Source organism: Enhydra lutris, unplaced genomic scaffold, assembly GCF_002288905.1.
Source record: "Enhydra lutris kenyoni isolate GAN:26980312 unplaced genomic scaffold, ASM228890v2 scaffoldscaffold15, whole genome shotgun sequence".
In the NCBI taxonomy this organism is placed as follows: Eukaryota; Metazoa; Chordata; class Mammalia; order Carnivora; family Mustelidae; genus Enhydra; species Enhydra lutris.
This window is the reverse complement of record NW_019154099.1, coordinates 26,653,586-26,669,680: the sequence shown is the minus strand read 5'-3', so window position 1 is coordinate 26,669,680 and position 16,095 is coordinate 26,653,586. Positions and strand designations below refer to the sequence as shown.

At 35.2% G+C, this 16,095-nt stretch overlaps 1 pseudogene; it reads right to left on the bottom strand.

Annotated features, from left to right (window-relative positions):
• Nucleotides 1-409: 409 nt before the first annotated feature.
• On the bottom strand, nt 410-757 carry LOC111146874 (annotated as a pseudogene).
• Between the last annotated feature and the right edge of the window lie 15,338 nt (nt 758-16,095).

Below are 16,095 nucleotides of genomic sequence, written 5' to 3'. Positions count from 1 at the left end.
TCTGTTCTGTTAAGAAAATTGTAGAGTGGAATGGGGAAATTAAAAATGTGTCAGATACCTTGTTACATGTTTCAAAGAGTGTTTTCTAGAAACCTCAGCAATCATAAATGATCCATAATACCTTACATGTGTTTTAGAATACTTTTTTTTTTCATTTTCTCATGAGTTCCCATTAATATGAGAGCTCTGCTCTGATATTGCTGTGGAAGCTTATATAGATGCTGAATTTGGGTTCTAAAGGCCAGAGATACATGCACTTGGAGCAAGTGTTACTTTATTTGGTTTTTATTCACTTGGTAAAAGTTATAGATAGCAGGAAGGTGAGAAGTTTTGCAAGATCACTGGGAAAAGTTTCTGTGATTTTTATTGTTTTTAGTATCATTAACGACTAATTGCAGTCCCCCTGACTTTATTCTGTTCTTGCATTCCTTTCACTATTTTCTTGAATTTTTTTTTTTTCCTGGTCATACAGACCTTGTCTTGCAAGTCTATGTTTGGGTTCATTTTTCTTTGCATAATCCAAGGAATCATAAATCAAGCCAAATCCAGTTGTCTTGCCACCACCAAAGTGGGTTCTGAATCCAAATACAAAGAAGACATCTAGTGTGGTCTTGTGTATTTTGGATAGTTTTTCCTGAACTTCTGTCTTAGGTGCTGTTGCCTTTCCATAGAGAAGGACATCAGTGACCATCTGTTTCTGCTGAAGTAGTCGATCGGTTATGAACTTCCTGGTCGAAATACTTATTGTGTTGTTCATGATGGCACCCAAGCTTTAAGCACTTATGGAGGAAAACTGTTGAGATCTTTTTCTCCACTTACTGAATAGGTACCCTTGGACAATTCCTTAACCATTCTAAGCTCTGGTTTATTCATCTGTAAGGGAGGGGCAGTAGTGGGATCTACCTCAGAAGAATTTTGTGAGGATTAAAGCAGAAGTTGGTTAAATACTTTGAATTTTCTAGGTATTAACCCATAGGTTCTTACATTAAGTTGCAGAAGGGGAGAACAGGCTTAGAAGTATAACGCACTAAAAAAGAGCCTGGAAGCTCTAAAAATGAGGAATCACTTTTTATATAGTCAGATTGGGTGAAAGCAAAAATTGAATATATGGACAAAAGAAAAGAATATGCTCATATCTAATTAATGGAGGAAGGTTTTACTATCAGATTCTAAAGAGAGCAGTTAGAAACACATAGTTGCTTTTCTCTAAGGTCTATAGAAACAGTTATTCACAAATAAAATTGTATAGGAACCCATATTCTTCCTTGTCTACCTTATTTTGGGGAGAAAATTTTTTTTTTTTCTTTAGCAGCTATGGACTAGGGGGCAGCTACAGGTTTCAAAGCAGCCATGACTGGGTGGGTGTAGACATGTGCATTTGGATTATGGATGCCGGTTCCTTATCAATTGTTAGGTGTTTGGAATATTAGTGCTGGATAGGTGGAGAGAATTAAGATTGATTATTTTTTTAAAGATTCATTCATTCATTCATTCATTCATGCATTTATTGCGGAAGCCAGGGGAGGGGCAGATGCAGAGAATCTCCAGCAGAGTCTGTGTTGAGCAGGGAGCCAGATATGGGGCTCTACTGATCCATGAGGTCTTGACCTGAGCCAAAATCATGAGTAGGTAATTAAACGACTGAGTCACCCCCAAGGTCATTTGTTTTGTATTAAGATGGAAAAGTGAAAATACATATTTCATAAACATTTGAGATAAACTTCTTAAAATAGATCAGATACCCATATATAAAAATAAGTATATAAAACAAAATAGAACATCCCTCATATATGTTTCAAGATTGAAGTTTTTTTTTTTTTAAATGCTCATTTATCTATTTTTAATTAATGGGGAGAATTTAGTTTTTTAAAAGAGTAACAAAATTCATACTTGATGCTTTTTATCATGTACTTCAGAAATTATTACATGGAAAATGTATTTAAAAAGACTGGTTTGAGGGGTGCCTGGGTGGCTCGGTGGGTTAAGGCCTCTGTCTTCGGCTCGGGTCATGATCTCAGGGTCCTGGGATCGAGTCCCACATCGGGCTCCCTGCTCAGCGGGGAGCCTGCTTCCTCCTCCTCTCTCTCTCTCTGCCTGCCTGCTTGTGATCTCTCTCTGTCAAATAAATACATTAAAAAAAAAAAAAAAAAGACTGGTTTGGATTTTAAAGTCTTACCTAGACATCGTCTTATTAGAAATTATGGCAGTTAATACCTGGTTTAACCATTGCTATATTCAAGTTGTATAAATGTCTAAACCAGGACTTTCAATTTTGGTAACATATCCTGCTAGTAAGGGTTTTTCTTTACTTCCATTGGCTAATATATAGTCTCTTCTGAATAATAGGATTTTGAAGCAGACATGAATTTTATGGGTAAATCATCTGGACTAGTCTACTAATCATGTAAATTGATAAAATGGGATCAAGGATACTTTAGTGACTTAGTCAAAATTACACTACAGTTGGGGGACAAATCAAATATAAAATTATGGTCTGGGGGTGCCTGGGTGGCTCAGTGGATTAAGCCTCTGCCTTTGGCTCAGGTCATGATCTCAGGGTCTTGGGATTGAACCCCACATTGGGCTCTCTGCTCAGCAGGAGCCTGCTTCCCATTCCCCCTCTGCCTGCCTCTCTGCCTACTTGTGATCTCTCTCTCTGTCAAATAAATAAATAAAGTCTTAAAATTATAGTCTGAATCTTCTCACTAGGAAAGAAGGATCAAAAAAATTCAAAGTACCTGCAAAATTTTTCTGTGTCCATATTTTCTGTTAAGTGTGTTTACTCATGTCATAGATAGGGCCTTACTATGCCAGACATAAAAACTAGATAGAAGAGGAAAGAATTGTTATTTGCATTCAGATTCATGATGGGAGAAAGAAGAGAGTTTAGAAATTACTTACAGATAGTTCACAGATAGACTTTGTGGACTCTCTATCTTTGCACCACTCTCTAGTATGTTTAGGCAGGATGTTCTTAGAACTCCGAATGTACCTTATGGGGATTTGGCTTCACTGAAGCACTGCTTTTCCCCAGTATAAACAAAGTACAAAATTAAATAGCTCAAGTGCAAACCTGGAGAATCAGAAAGTCCAAGGGATTAGCAAATGTTAAGTTCAGCTGCTTTTAACAGGCTTTAAATAATGGTGACTTAAACAATGCAGAACTCTGTTTCTCTCGTATTTCAGTAAAGCAGAGATAAACATAGGACCAAACTTTCTGTTTACACAAGAGAAGGAGATGCTTCAAACAAATGGAAGGATTGGTTTTCATAAGGAATAAAGATTCCTGGACTGTCATAGTAGGAGAAAAGACAGAACATGTAGGTAAAGAAGCAGATAGGCTAGTCATACTGGTGGTGGAACCATAAAGCAGATAGTTCACAGATTATTCCTTAATTTTTTTTTTTTTTTTTGAGAAAGGATTATTAGCAGTGTACAGACTTGGTTGTATATAAATGTGGGAGCACAGGGTTTAGAGAGGAGACTTAACAATAACTTAGAAAGTATATAAGCTACAGAGCCCAATAAAGAAATAGCAGACACCGGCAAAGATTCTGATACATGGGACCATCCCGGGAAGCTGTCAGAGTTCACAGAAACTAAATTTGTGTGAATAGAATGGTAGTTGTGTTAGGTGTTCCTTACGCCATAACCTTACTATTTATATTTTTCCCTTATCAGACTGTGAATTCATCAGATGGAAGAGCTGATTTAAATTCTGCATCCCTAGCATTTCATGCAGATTGTATTGACACAAAACTTTGTTGAATGAATGAATGTTGTATGTTATTAACAATGTACGATGATCATATTTCTTCATGGTCAAATATTATGTCCAATGATAATGCTCTATTAAAGACAGCTTTTTGCGTGTTATATACTAACATACTTTCAGCATAGAACTGAAATGCATAGAAAATGAAAAAAAAATGCTTTTGTATAGAGCCTATATGTTGGTTTAAACTCCACCCTAAGTCCGCGCAAAAAGAACAATAAGAATTCTCCTTGCCCTAGGACACTATGATTTCTACGTAATACCGACTTTCTGATTTTTTAAAAAACATTGCTTTAATAGGCCACTTTGTTTCATTCTAACCTAAACCCTAAATACAGCAGTTATTTATTTATTTTTTCTCCAGAGGCTGTATCAGTCAGGTCTATGGAGTATCTTTGAAAGATAAGAAAACACCTAAAAACAAGGCCTAGCAACTCTACTAAATGGCCAGGAAATTCTTCACAAAATGGAAACTGGAATAGTTATATTGATTATTTCAATACCAGTGATGTTCCACGGTTGTAGTTTTGGCACCTTTTGAAGGTGCATTTACTCTTTTAGGCTGTTAAGGCACTATTTAATGAATCAATTGAGTCATTTAGTCAATAAAAGTATCCTTTACTCCTAAAAGAGTTAATATGCCTTTTCAGTGGTGCTTCACTTAGAAAAAAGATACAGTTAAAACCCTCAACAAATCAGATGTCATATTAGTTAAAATGCACATTTTTTAAAACAATGGATTCTTTTTTACCCCAATGATATACATATTATTTGTAAACAAACTCCTAGACTCACATAGAAAGAAGCATTCTCTGTTCAGAAATGTCAATGGAATGTAACATTGTCATAGAATAATGATCTTTTGTTCCCACATAAATGCCTAGGGAAAACTAAGATGTTCATTTTCAAAGCAGGAACATTGATCCACTGGGTATGTCCTATTAAAATGACTTTATTTTATTCCATCAAATAGCAGATGTAAATTCAGTCATTTAGTCTGATAGATATGGGTTCCAGAGAATGATATTTGTGTGCTACAGTATTACTAAATAGATGAAAATCATTGCATTCTGCTTTGCTTTATTTGTCAGCAAAACAGAATTAAGTTTGTTCATGAACACTAAGGTTTAATATGGGCAATTTAGAAATGGGGTATACCGATTTTATTTTTCTTTGATTTCTTTTAAGTAAACCTTTTCCAGATCTAATGGTCATTCAGTTACATAATTCTGAATTATATGCATTCTATTGAGAATTCTGTATATTGTTATATATCAGAAAGTAGGCACTATAACACAACATCTGAAGATTTGTGGCCAATGACTGTTCAAACAAAGGTAAATGTTACCATAATAAAAAAATGATGGAGAATCATGCCTGGTTTTGATAGTATTTTAATCTGAAAAGCAAAAAGAAAAGATGGCCAGAGCTCCAGGGGGAAAGACAGAAAAGCACAGAGATTTATATGTTCAAATAATGTGCATGTACATACATATAAGTCTGTGCACAGCTGATGTGTAGGTGGACACATTCCGCATGATGAATCGTCACATAATCCCTTAGAGCAGTTTTTGTACCTATCCTGATGGTATACACTGTGGTACATGCTGTGTCTTCCTGGCAATTCACAATAAAATTGTGATAGAAATTAATGGATTCAGAAAAAGGATTTATATCATTTCTTTCATCAGGATCTGAATTTCACATTACCGCCACTTGTGTAGCTGGTTAAATGTAGTGATTGTTTTTTGTCATCCGAGCATATGATATTATAGAAATATAAATTAGAGCCAAATGAAAAAGTACTTTTTATTTAAAGTGTACACTTCTTTTCAAAATGGAGTCATTAGATAGCATTTCTGAAATGAAAAACTTGAAAGGGTAGTGATTATTAATAAGGTGAAGGCTGTACCAAATATCGTAAGAGGTGTGGGTTTATCTCAGAGCTTAATACATTATTTAGAGGGAATAAGTTTCCCATGTCTTGCTAATGTGTTTTAGGAAAAGATGGTATTTTGTTATGCTTATCACGTGGCACCCCTCCCTCTATCCTCTCATACCTAGCTTCCCATAATCTCCCTGTTTTGTAGCCATAACTGTCGGCCCAGTTGATGTTCTAATTTTTCTGTAACTTCTCTCTATTGCTTTTGCTTTTGTTCGGGTAACATCATCTCTACCGGCATTGTCTCAGAGGAGGCATAATGCCCTGGCACCTAAAAAGATGCATCCAGGCCATCCACTGGGGAAGATCTTGGTGGGGGCTGAACTTGGAAGATTACACAGAAGACACGATAAGCAGTAAGTGGAAGAGCAGTGACAGAGACTTGCCAAAGGAAAAACAAAGTAAAAAAAGTTGTTGTGGTTGGGGTAGAACAAGAACAAGCCTTACTATCAGTGGAGCTAGGGGGTCTCAGACTAAAGGTTTCCCCCACCTGCGCACGTGGGAAGAGTTCCAGCAGGCATACTAAGCCCACATGTGCATAACAAGTGACCTTGGCTTCAAGCAGAGAGATTGTTGCGGTGCTGGGTACCAAGTACATCTATACAGGTTGCTTTCACACATTCCAGGACTGGCCAGTTGCTGACGGTGATGCAACATCACCACGCCACCGCTCCCGTGCCATCTGCACATACAAGTGTGAGATGGAGGAGTCACTCTAAGACACATATGCCATTCACTAGTATGTGTTGGGAAAAGCAATACAAAGTTAAGCACTCCACCTTACTTGACCCTCATTTGACCCAACTGCTGATTCTCTCATTTTTCTCTTCATTTGATCCATCAGATTTTGGCATGGTATACTTTTTTGCCCCCAAGTACATTTTTACCCTAAAATATAATAAACAGTAACAAAAACTCCTGGTCTCTCTCCATCGGGTCCCATGTCTTATGCTCCACCCCTCCATCTGCTGTTCTGTCCCCACCTTGCCGTTGGCTCAGAAAATTTGAAACCCAGAAATTTTCTCCACCATGAAATATGTTATTTTACAGAACTTTCTCAATTATATGATATAAGTGATTAACCAGAGGTTTAATTAGATTTTTTAAATCATAAATCAGATTAGAAGATGCATTTTATTTTAATACTTGACAATTCAAGAATAATTTATGAAACATTTTTCATTTCTCCACCCACCGGTGTTTTAACATATCTCACCAAGTGCTATTTTCTCCAAATTATTCTACCATTTTAGATACATAAGGGCAGACACATTTCCTTTCAAATCTATTTTTACTGATTCTTTTGCTTCATAGACAAAAATCAATTAGGATATACTTAAATACTTTAATTTAGCATCAAAAATTACAGTCGGTAGGACTAACATTTTCTTGGTTATATTTCTAAATGAAAAGTGAAAGGGAATATATATTGGCACATTTAACTGAATAAATCAATACAATTCCAAATCATTCTGCTTTATTTTAAAGTGCCTTTGTTTAAAAAAATCTATAGTGACTAATTTATGAACTCCTAGAATCATTTAATAACCTTGTTTAACCTTTGAAATGTTTCATAACTTTAAAAAGCCCAATGAATGCTATAATCTCAGAATTACTAACTTCCTTTCAAGTAGTAGGATATGCACGAATGGACCTAGATTTCCCCTTAATTTCACTGAATACACTTCCTTGTATGACCCTCTCCACATCCCTATTATTTCTGCTATCATAAGTCAAAAAGCCTATTATGTTTATAAATGCTGAGAGCGGGAGTGAACTTGTTAGCAGCTTGCATACTTAGAGTAAATGAAAAATGTACTATCGGGAGATGGGAAAATTTTAAAACGAACTTAAATTGGTAGGACTTTGCTCGTTATGTGCCACTCACTAAAAATTAATTTGTTTCCTACTACACACCAGAACCATATGATCATATATATTGAAAGTACTTAGAGATAGGGAAATTGCCATCTTCATGGTTGGCAATTTTTGTAGTACTTTTACCAAGATATTTGCTTAGTTCTCTGCCCCTTCCCTGTGTGTGCGTGTGTGTGTGTGTGTGTGTATGTGTGTGGTGTGCACATATGTGTGTAACTCTTGGAAACCACAAACATTTATTAAGTGAGCATTTAAAATTTATTCATCACACATAGAAAACAAAATACGTAAAAACGTAGTTCCTGGTCACAAGTATATCGTCTCAGTGGGGAGAAAGTCAACAAACATAAATCAGTACAAAATAATATAAAGCAATATATCACTTAATCACCTTGTTTTATGGCCTAATAGTTTCCATAGGAACTAAGAGGAGAAAGGAGATGATTGGATCAAAGTCAGAAACAAGGAAAATGGCATTAGTAGTGCTTTACTTAGTACCTGCAGACAAAGAGATACAGGCTAAAGATATAGGGAGGCCTTCCAGGATTATTAAAATAAAACAAAACAAACAAACAAACAAACAAATTCAAAGGCTCCTTAGGTTTTCTACATCAGTCATTCTCCCATGGAACACGTTTACCCTCAGGAGACATTTGGCAATGTCTAGAGGCATTTTTGATTGATCACTACTGAGCTGAAAGTGTTAGTGTTGGGGAAACTGGGAGGAGGAATAGGATATAGATAAAGGCCAAGAGACAGATAAATGATACAGCTAAAATATTCTGTATGATGCACAGGTTGGTTGCCTCACAACAAAGAGAATTATTTTGTTCAAAATGTCAGTAGTGCCAAGGTTGAAAAACCTTGTCCTAAATATGTGAGCATGGCAAGTGGGTCTCTCCCATCTCGAATCCCATATCAGGTTGTGAGCTTCCACTGGCATTTCCCAGCCATACACATGGTGGTAACATAGTGTTAGATTCAGTGAAAAGAAGTAAAGATAAGAAGGTTTATTCTGAGCTCATCAATTTGCATCACTAAAATATATGGAGTGCCCATAAGTACTTCACAGCATACACCACAGTGTGTACCATAGGGAGACATAGTGTCTATTTATTAAGGTCTTTAATTTCTCTCAACAGTGTTTTATAGTTTTCAGTATCTGAGTCTTGAACATACATTTATTCTTAATTATTTTAATCTTTCTAATGCTATTGTAGATTGAATTATTCTCTTAATTTCAATTTTGATTTTTTCATTACTAGTGTAGAGAAATATAAATGATTTTTTAACCAGCCACTTTACTGAGCTATGATTGGTATCCAGAAAATGTACATGTTTAATATATGTACTTATATATTTGATGAATTTGGAAATAAAAATACACCTGTGAAACCATCACCACAACCTATGCCATAAACATATCCATCATTTCCAAAAGTTCCCTCCTGAACTATATGTTTTGTGTGTATGTGTATGTTGATAAGAACATTTAACAGAAAATGTACCCTTTTAGCAAATTTTTTAAGTATACAATGCAGTTAAACCTTGAAGAATATAGATTTGAAATGTGACATCCTCTTATATGAGGATATATGTACATATAGATATAGTACATAACTATAAATTATTTCCTCTGTGATTTTTCTAACATTTTCTTTATTCTAGCTTAATTATAAGACTAGAGTATATAAGACCTATAACATACAAATTATGTGTTAATCGACTGCTTATGTTAGTGACAAAGCTTCCAGTTAATAGTAGGCTATTAGTAGTTTTGGGGGAGTCAAAAGTTATAAATGGATTTTCAACTGCATATGGGGTCAGGACCCCTCACCCCTGCATTATTCAGGAGTCAACTGTACATTTTGTTAACCGTAAGCACTATGAACTACAGTAGATCTCTAGGACTTATTGATTTTGCATAACAAACTGTGTCCTTTGACCATTACCTTCCTGTTTCCCCTACCCCCAGCTCTGGTAATGACCACTGTGCTTCCATGAGTTTGACTTTTAAATTTTTTTTTCTTTTAAATTATTTATACAAGTAAGAGCAACATAGTACTTTTTCTTCTGTAACTGGCTTATTGTCCTTAGCATAATGCCCTCTCAGATCATCCATATTTTCAGAAATGACATTATATCCATTTTAAAGCTGAATAACAGTCTGTTGTATATAAATACCATATTTTCTTTATCCATTCATCCATCACTGTACATTTAGGTTGCTTCCATGTCATGGCTATTGTGAGTAATCCTGCAGTGGAGAGATGGACACAGATATCTCTTTGAGATCCCGATTTCAATTCCTTTGGATAAATACCCAAAAGTAGGATTGTGGGATCAAGATAGTTTAATTTTTAATTTTTCTAGTAACCTTCATAGTGTTTTCTATACTGGCTGCATTATTTCACATTCCCTCTAAGAGTGTGTAAGAGTTCCCTTTTCTCCACAAACTCGTGATTTTTTATTTTTTATTTCCTTTTTTTAAATTTTTAAAAAAGATTTTATTTATTTATTTGACAGACAGAGATCACAAGAAGGCAGAGAGGCAAGCAGAGAGGAGGAAGCCGGCTCCCTGCTGAGCAGAGAGCCCAATGTGGGGCTCCATCCCAGGACCCTGAGACCATGACGTGAGCTGAACAAAAGCAGAGGATTTAACCCACTGAACCACCCAGGTGCCCCAATTTTTTTTTTTTTTTTTTTTTGAAATGAGCTATTCTAACAGGTATGAGGTTATATCTCATCATGGTTTTTATTTGCCTTTCCTTGAAGATTAGTGATGCTGAGCACCTTTTCATATAGCTGTTGGCAATTTATATGTCCTCATTGGAGAGGACTTTCTTTCTCCATCTTTTAATAAGAATTTTTTTTGTGATGGTGTTATAGGAATTTTTAAAATATTTTGGATATTAACCTTTTATCAGAAATATGGTTTCTAAATATTTTCTCCTATTTCTTAGGTTGTCTTTTCACTTTGTTGATTGTTTCCTTTGTGCAAAAGATTTTATTTTGATAAGATCCCATTTGTCTAGTTTTGCTTTTGTGGTCTGTGCTTCCAGTATCATCAGTATCATATGAAAGAAATAATTGTTAAGCCCAATGTGAAGAGATATTTTTGCCTTTTTTCTACAAGGAGTTATGGTTTCAGGACTGACATTTCAGTCCTGAATTCATTTTTAGTTGATTTTTATGTACACTCTACAATAAGGGTTTAATTTCAGGTTTTGCATTCATATATCTGATTTTTTAATACTATTTATTAAAGTGACCATTCTTTCCCCATTTTTTTTTCTTGGTACCCTTGTCAAAGGTCAGTTGACTACATATGCAAGGGTTTGTTTCTGTTCTTTATTCTGTTGCATTGGTCTGTGTGTCTTTTTTTATGCCAATATTTTTATTATTGTATATTTGTAATACATTTTGAAGTAGGAAATGTGATGCCTCCATCTTTGTTCTTCTTGCTCAGAGTTGTTTTCAGCTATTCTTGATCTTTTTGGGTTCCATAGAGATTTAAAGATTTTTTTTGTTATTTATGTAAAAAAATGCCATTGGAGTTTTGATATAAATTTTATTGAGTCTACAGATTGCTTTGAGTAGTATGGTCATTTTAACAATATTAATTCTTCCAATACTTGCACATGGAATATCGTGTCTTTTTAAAATTTCTTTCATCAATGTTTTATAGCTTCCTCATGTTTCGAATTATTCTCTATGTCTTATAGTACACTGATTAACATATCAAAAATTATTTTGGGTTTTAGATTTATACTGAAGTCCAGTAAAATAAAGAAACTTTTTACTATACAGTTTTTAAAAATCTCCTGCCTTTTATAATTATCATTAGACATATTATGTCTGTACATATAACAAACACAGGAAAGAAAGCACACTTATGACTTTACATTATCTTATGTCTTTTTAAAGAAGCTGACAGAATAAAGGAAAACAAGTATATACTTACAGAATTTATTATATCAACTTTCTTAATTACTATTTCTTAATTTTTTCCACTGGATTTCAGGAACTTTTTGGTATAGCTGCTTTCAAACCCACAACATCTTATTGTTAATTATATTTCATAGATATATGTTATTATCTCAATAAAAATGTGTGTATAATGTGTATATAATTTTATGAAATTGCTTCTTACATAATAGAAGAAAGGGTAAGTGTTAGTAATTGTACTCTTATTTATAATTACACACACACACACATACGCCCCTGCACAGTTATATTTACTTTTTGTGTTTTGTGTGAATTCAAATTACTATTGGGTGTCACTTACTTTCAGGCTAAAGAATTTCTGTTAGTACTTTTTGCAGAACAGGTCTGCTAGCAACACATTGTATAAGTGTTTGTTTTGAAATGCCCTTATTTTGCCTTTATTTTGGAAAACTAGTTTGCTGGAGATAGGATTCTTGATTTTGTTTTCCACTTTTGGCACTTTTCATATGTCATCCTAATTTTTCAGTCCATTGTTTCTGATGGTAAGTCCTCTGTTAATGTTATTGGTAATGATTGTTTTTTCTCTTACTGTTTTCAAGATTTTTTAAAAATTGTCTTTCTATATTTTAGTTTGGTTTGTTTAGTAGCGATCTCTTTGTGTTTCTTCTACTTGGAGTCTATTGAGTTCCTTGGTTGCACAGATAAGTATTTTTCATTCAATTTCAAGTTTCAGCAACTGTTCAAATATTTTTCTTCCCTTTTTTCTCTCCTCTATACCTGTCATTCTCATTACACATATGTGGGTGTGCTTAATGGCATCACATATTCCATTAAGCTCTTTGATTTTTCTTCATTGTTTTTTATCTTTGCTTTTCATACTATACATTATCAGTCTACTTTCTAGTTTGCTTCTTTCTTTTGTAAGCTGAAAATTCTGTTGAGTCCTTCTGTTGAATTTTTATTTCAGTTATTGTGTTTTTCAACTCAAATTTTCCATCTGGTTCTTTTTTTTTTTAAGATTTTATTTATTTATTTGACAGAGAGAGGTCACAAGTAGGCAGAGAGGCAGGCAGAGAGAGAGAGAGGAGGAAGCAGGCTCCCTGCTGAGCAGAGATCCTGATGCAGGGCTTAATCCCAGGACCCTGGGTTCATGACCTGAGCCAAAGGCAGAGGCTTTAACCCACTGAGCCACCCAGGTGCCCCCCATCTGGTTCTTTTATTTCATATTTTTACTGATAGTTTCTGTTTGGTGATACAGGTTTTATCTTCCTTAATTATTTGGGCATGGTCTACTTTAATTTTTTCAACATATTTATAAAAAATACAATAACATAACATTTACTTTGAATTGTCTTTCTTTACTGCTAAATCCAACATCTGGATCCCTTCAAAAGAAATTTTTATTGCCTATTTGTTTGGTTCTTGGTTATGTGTTGCGATTTTTCCATCTTAGGTAATATATTGTAGCAACTCTGGATAATGATCCCCTCACCAAGAAACTGATGTTGTTATTTACTTAGTCATTTATTTATTTAGTGGCTTGGCTGAACTAATTCTGTGAAGTCTGTTTCCCTTGCAGTGTGTAGTTTTTTGGTGCTTCTCCTCAGAGTTTCTCTTATTTTCATCCTTTAGGCTGGTTATCTCAGCATCACTTCCATGTCATTATAAGCCACTTACTGGACAAAAGCTGTTTAAGCTGCATTAGCCTGTTGGATTGTTGTTGCCCTTACCTTTGACTGTGTGGAGTGAGGGTGTGTGTGTGTGTGTGTGTGTGTGTGTGTGTGTTAGTATGTGAGAGAGAGTTTGGGGAGTAGTTGGATGCTATTGTTTATAGTTCAAGGAGTTTATGTTTTTGCCACTTGTTTAACCAAGGTCTGGTAGCTTGGATATTTTCTCTTTCATTACTGCCAAAGGGTATATCTGTAGGCATGCACATAAGCTCAAAAACATCCAAGGGTTCATGAGATTTTATTTTTAAGCCTGGTTTCCAGGGAATTGCCCTTGTGTCAGTTTTGTGTGTTTTCAGTCAGTGTTAGTCAGAGGTTGTGCTTAAGTCTCTCGTTTCAGTGAGGATTCCACTGTCTGTTGATTTATCTGTATTCAATTTGTGGAATATTTTTAAGTATTCCTCATGGCCTTCTGGCTGCTCCTGAGTTCATGCAGAGTGACTGTGATTTTAGGATGGTTCTTCTTAGCTGTCTCTGTTCCTGGTTCTCTTTGTTAGTCTTATTGCTCTGCCTTTTCACTTGTAGGTATGTGAGCAGGAGCTATTCCTTCTCTATTTCTCTCCATTATTTTGAAGAGTGTCATTAGGCATGGAACTATTCTTGTTCTATTCTAAATGAAATCAGTCCCCACAAGCAGAGCTATGAGGCTCTCAGTCCTGTGGCCTATCTCTTTTACTGAATCAGTGCACTACTTCACAAGAGTCAAGGGTGAGCTCTGCAGCACCCTTCTCCTGGAGTGATATACCTGCTCTGTGAGCTGGAACTGACTGGGTATCTCCTAGTCTTCTTGGCTGGCCTTTCCTGGCTTAGAATCTCTCGTAAGTGCTAGCTGGGTACTAGCTGGGCACCTGTGAGTCTTCAGGGCCTAGTGTTTGCCATCTGCCACATTTTGAGTAGAACTTAAGCCCAACACATTAGGGCCACATGGTGGAAGGGTGTTCTAGTCATCTTAGTTGTCTTTCCCAGACAGAGCTTCTGCAGCCAGGGGTTGGGAAGGATGAAAAGCATCAGTAGCTTGCCCCCTTGAGGTAAAATTGCAGCCCCAGACTGGGAGCTGAAGGGAGAGGGAACCTTACCTTCTTGATGCCACTTGCCAGGAATACAGGGCCAGGAATAGTTTCCATGAGATGAAGCAATTTATATGGGGGAGCTAGTCATGGCTCCAGTAACACAGATTTTTGTTTTTCTTACGTAGATTTAGTAGATTCTCTGGAATGAATGCTTCCTATTTCCTGTGTACTCCTAGGAAATTTCTAGAGACTTTAAATGCTGTCTGTTTGTGTCTGTGTGTGTCTGTGTGTGTCTGTGTGTGTATAATTGTTTGTTATAAAGGTGTTTGTTGAGAATAGAATCTTCTGTGCTCCAACTCTGATGTTCCAGAAGTCAGTCACATAACATATTAATTTGTTTGTCACTGCTGACTGCATCTCAAACCCTAGTATAGTAAAATGTTCTATGCTCACAAAAACATTTGATGCTGGAGAGTGTGAACAGATTCTGTGGAGAAAAAAAAAGTCATGACTAGAATAACAACTGAAAAGTTGTGTCTTTTGAAGGAATAGAAGAGAAATGAAGAAAATGTCAGTGAGGTATAGGCGGGCAAAGCAGAACAATATCACAAAAGCTGCTGAAAGAGACAAAATAAAAAGGAAGAAAGTTAAAGTAAGAATATTTGTAATTACTATTTTAAAATTACTTCATGCATAGTATTTAAAAATATAAATAAAAATATACATTAATATTTAATATAAATATGCCTGTTAAAACAATTACCCATTAAAGCTCTTGTTTGCCATTAGCCATTTATAAAATTCAGAGGAATCATGCTTTAAGTATCAAATTATCTTGAGATTTTAAAATGTATTTCTCATAGCTTCAGAGAAATATAAACTTCCTCTGGCCTTACTCTTTGTGCATATTAAACACTGGTTTAGAATATTCCTTAGTTGATAGTTTGTTCTTCCTGAAATATTGCCTCTAGAGATATTCCTAATGACAGCCACTCCTCTAAACACTTTATTACAACTGCTTATCAATTAATTAATGAACAGAGGGATACCTTTAATGAAGCTTCTCACCTTTTTGGGAAGGCCAAATTAAAATCAGAAGTCCCCTCTAGTGTGAAATAACAATTTTCCACTTTAAGCTAAATGATGTTATCGAAACAGAAGTATCAATGGTATGTTTTTATGTACTGGCCACTATTTCTAGTGCCCACTATTTCTGAAAATAACAGCACCATGTGTCTACTGTCAGTCTAAATGCTCTCCACCTAGCCCACTAGAACTAAATCACAAACCGAAGAGGGTTTGGTTCTATGTCTGCCATTGTTGAATTGAAATAGAAAAAAAAAAAAAAAAAAATCTCTCAATATAAAAAACTTCAACCCACAGCTGTTTAGCTGCTTGAAATTTTTGACCAGTAAGAAATTATCAAGATGGCATAAAGAGTGTAAAATGATAGAGAAGTTTCTGTTCTAATATGGAATAATCTTTCTAATAGAATGTGTCTCCTTCTGGTTCCATGAAAAATGATTACTTGCCTTATTATTATATCTTTATCTACCCAGGATACTAATCAGTCAATGACTTTAATCAATATAAACTCTGGATAATTTAGGGTTCAAAAACACTCGGTAGTTAAATACAGAATAAATTTCCCAGCATCTTCCTTGAATAGACAGAGTAATATTCTAGTCACTATTTTTAAACATTTATTCAAATGTAATTTATTTCTAGCTAAAGATAGGTTTACCTCAATTAGGTCTAACTTTCTATAAAATATGTTTGAAAGTCACTTATTTAGTGTTTACTGTGTGTCAGGCA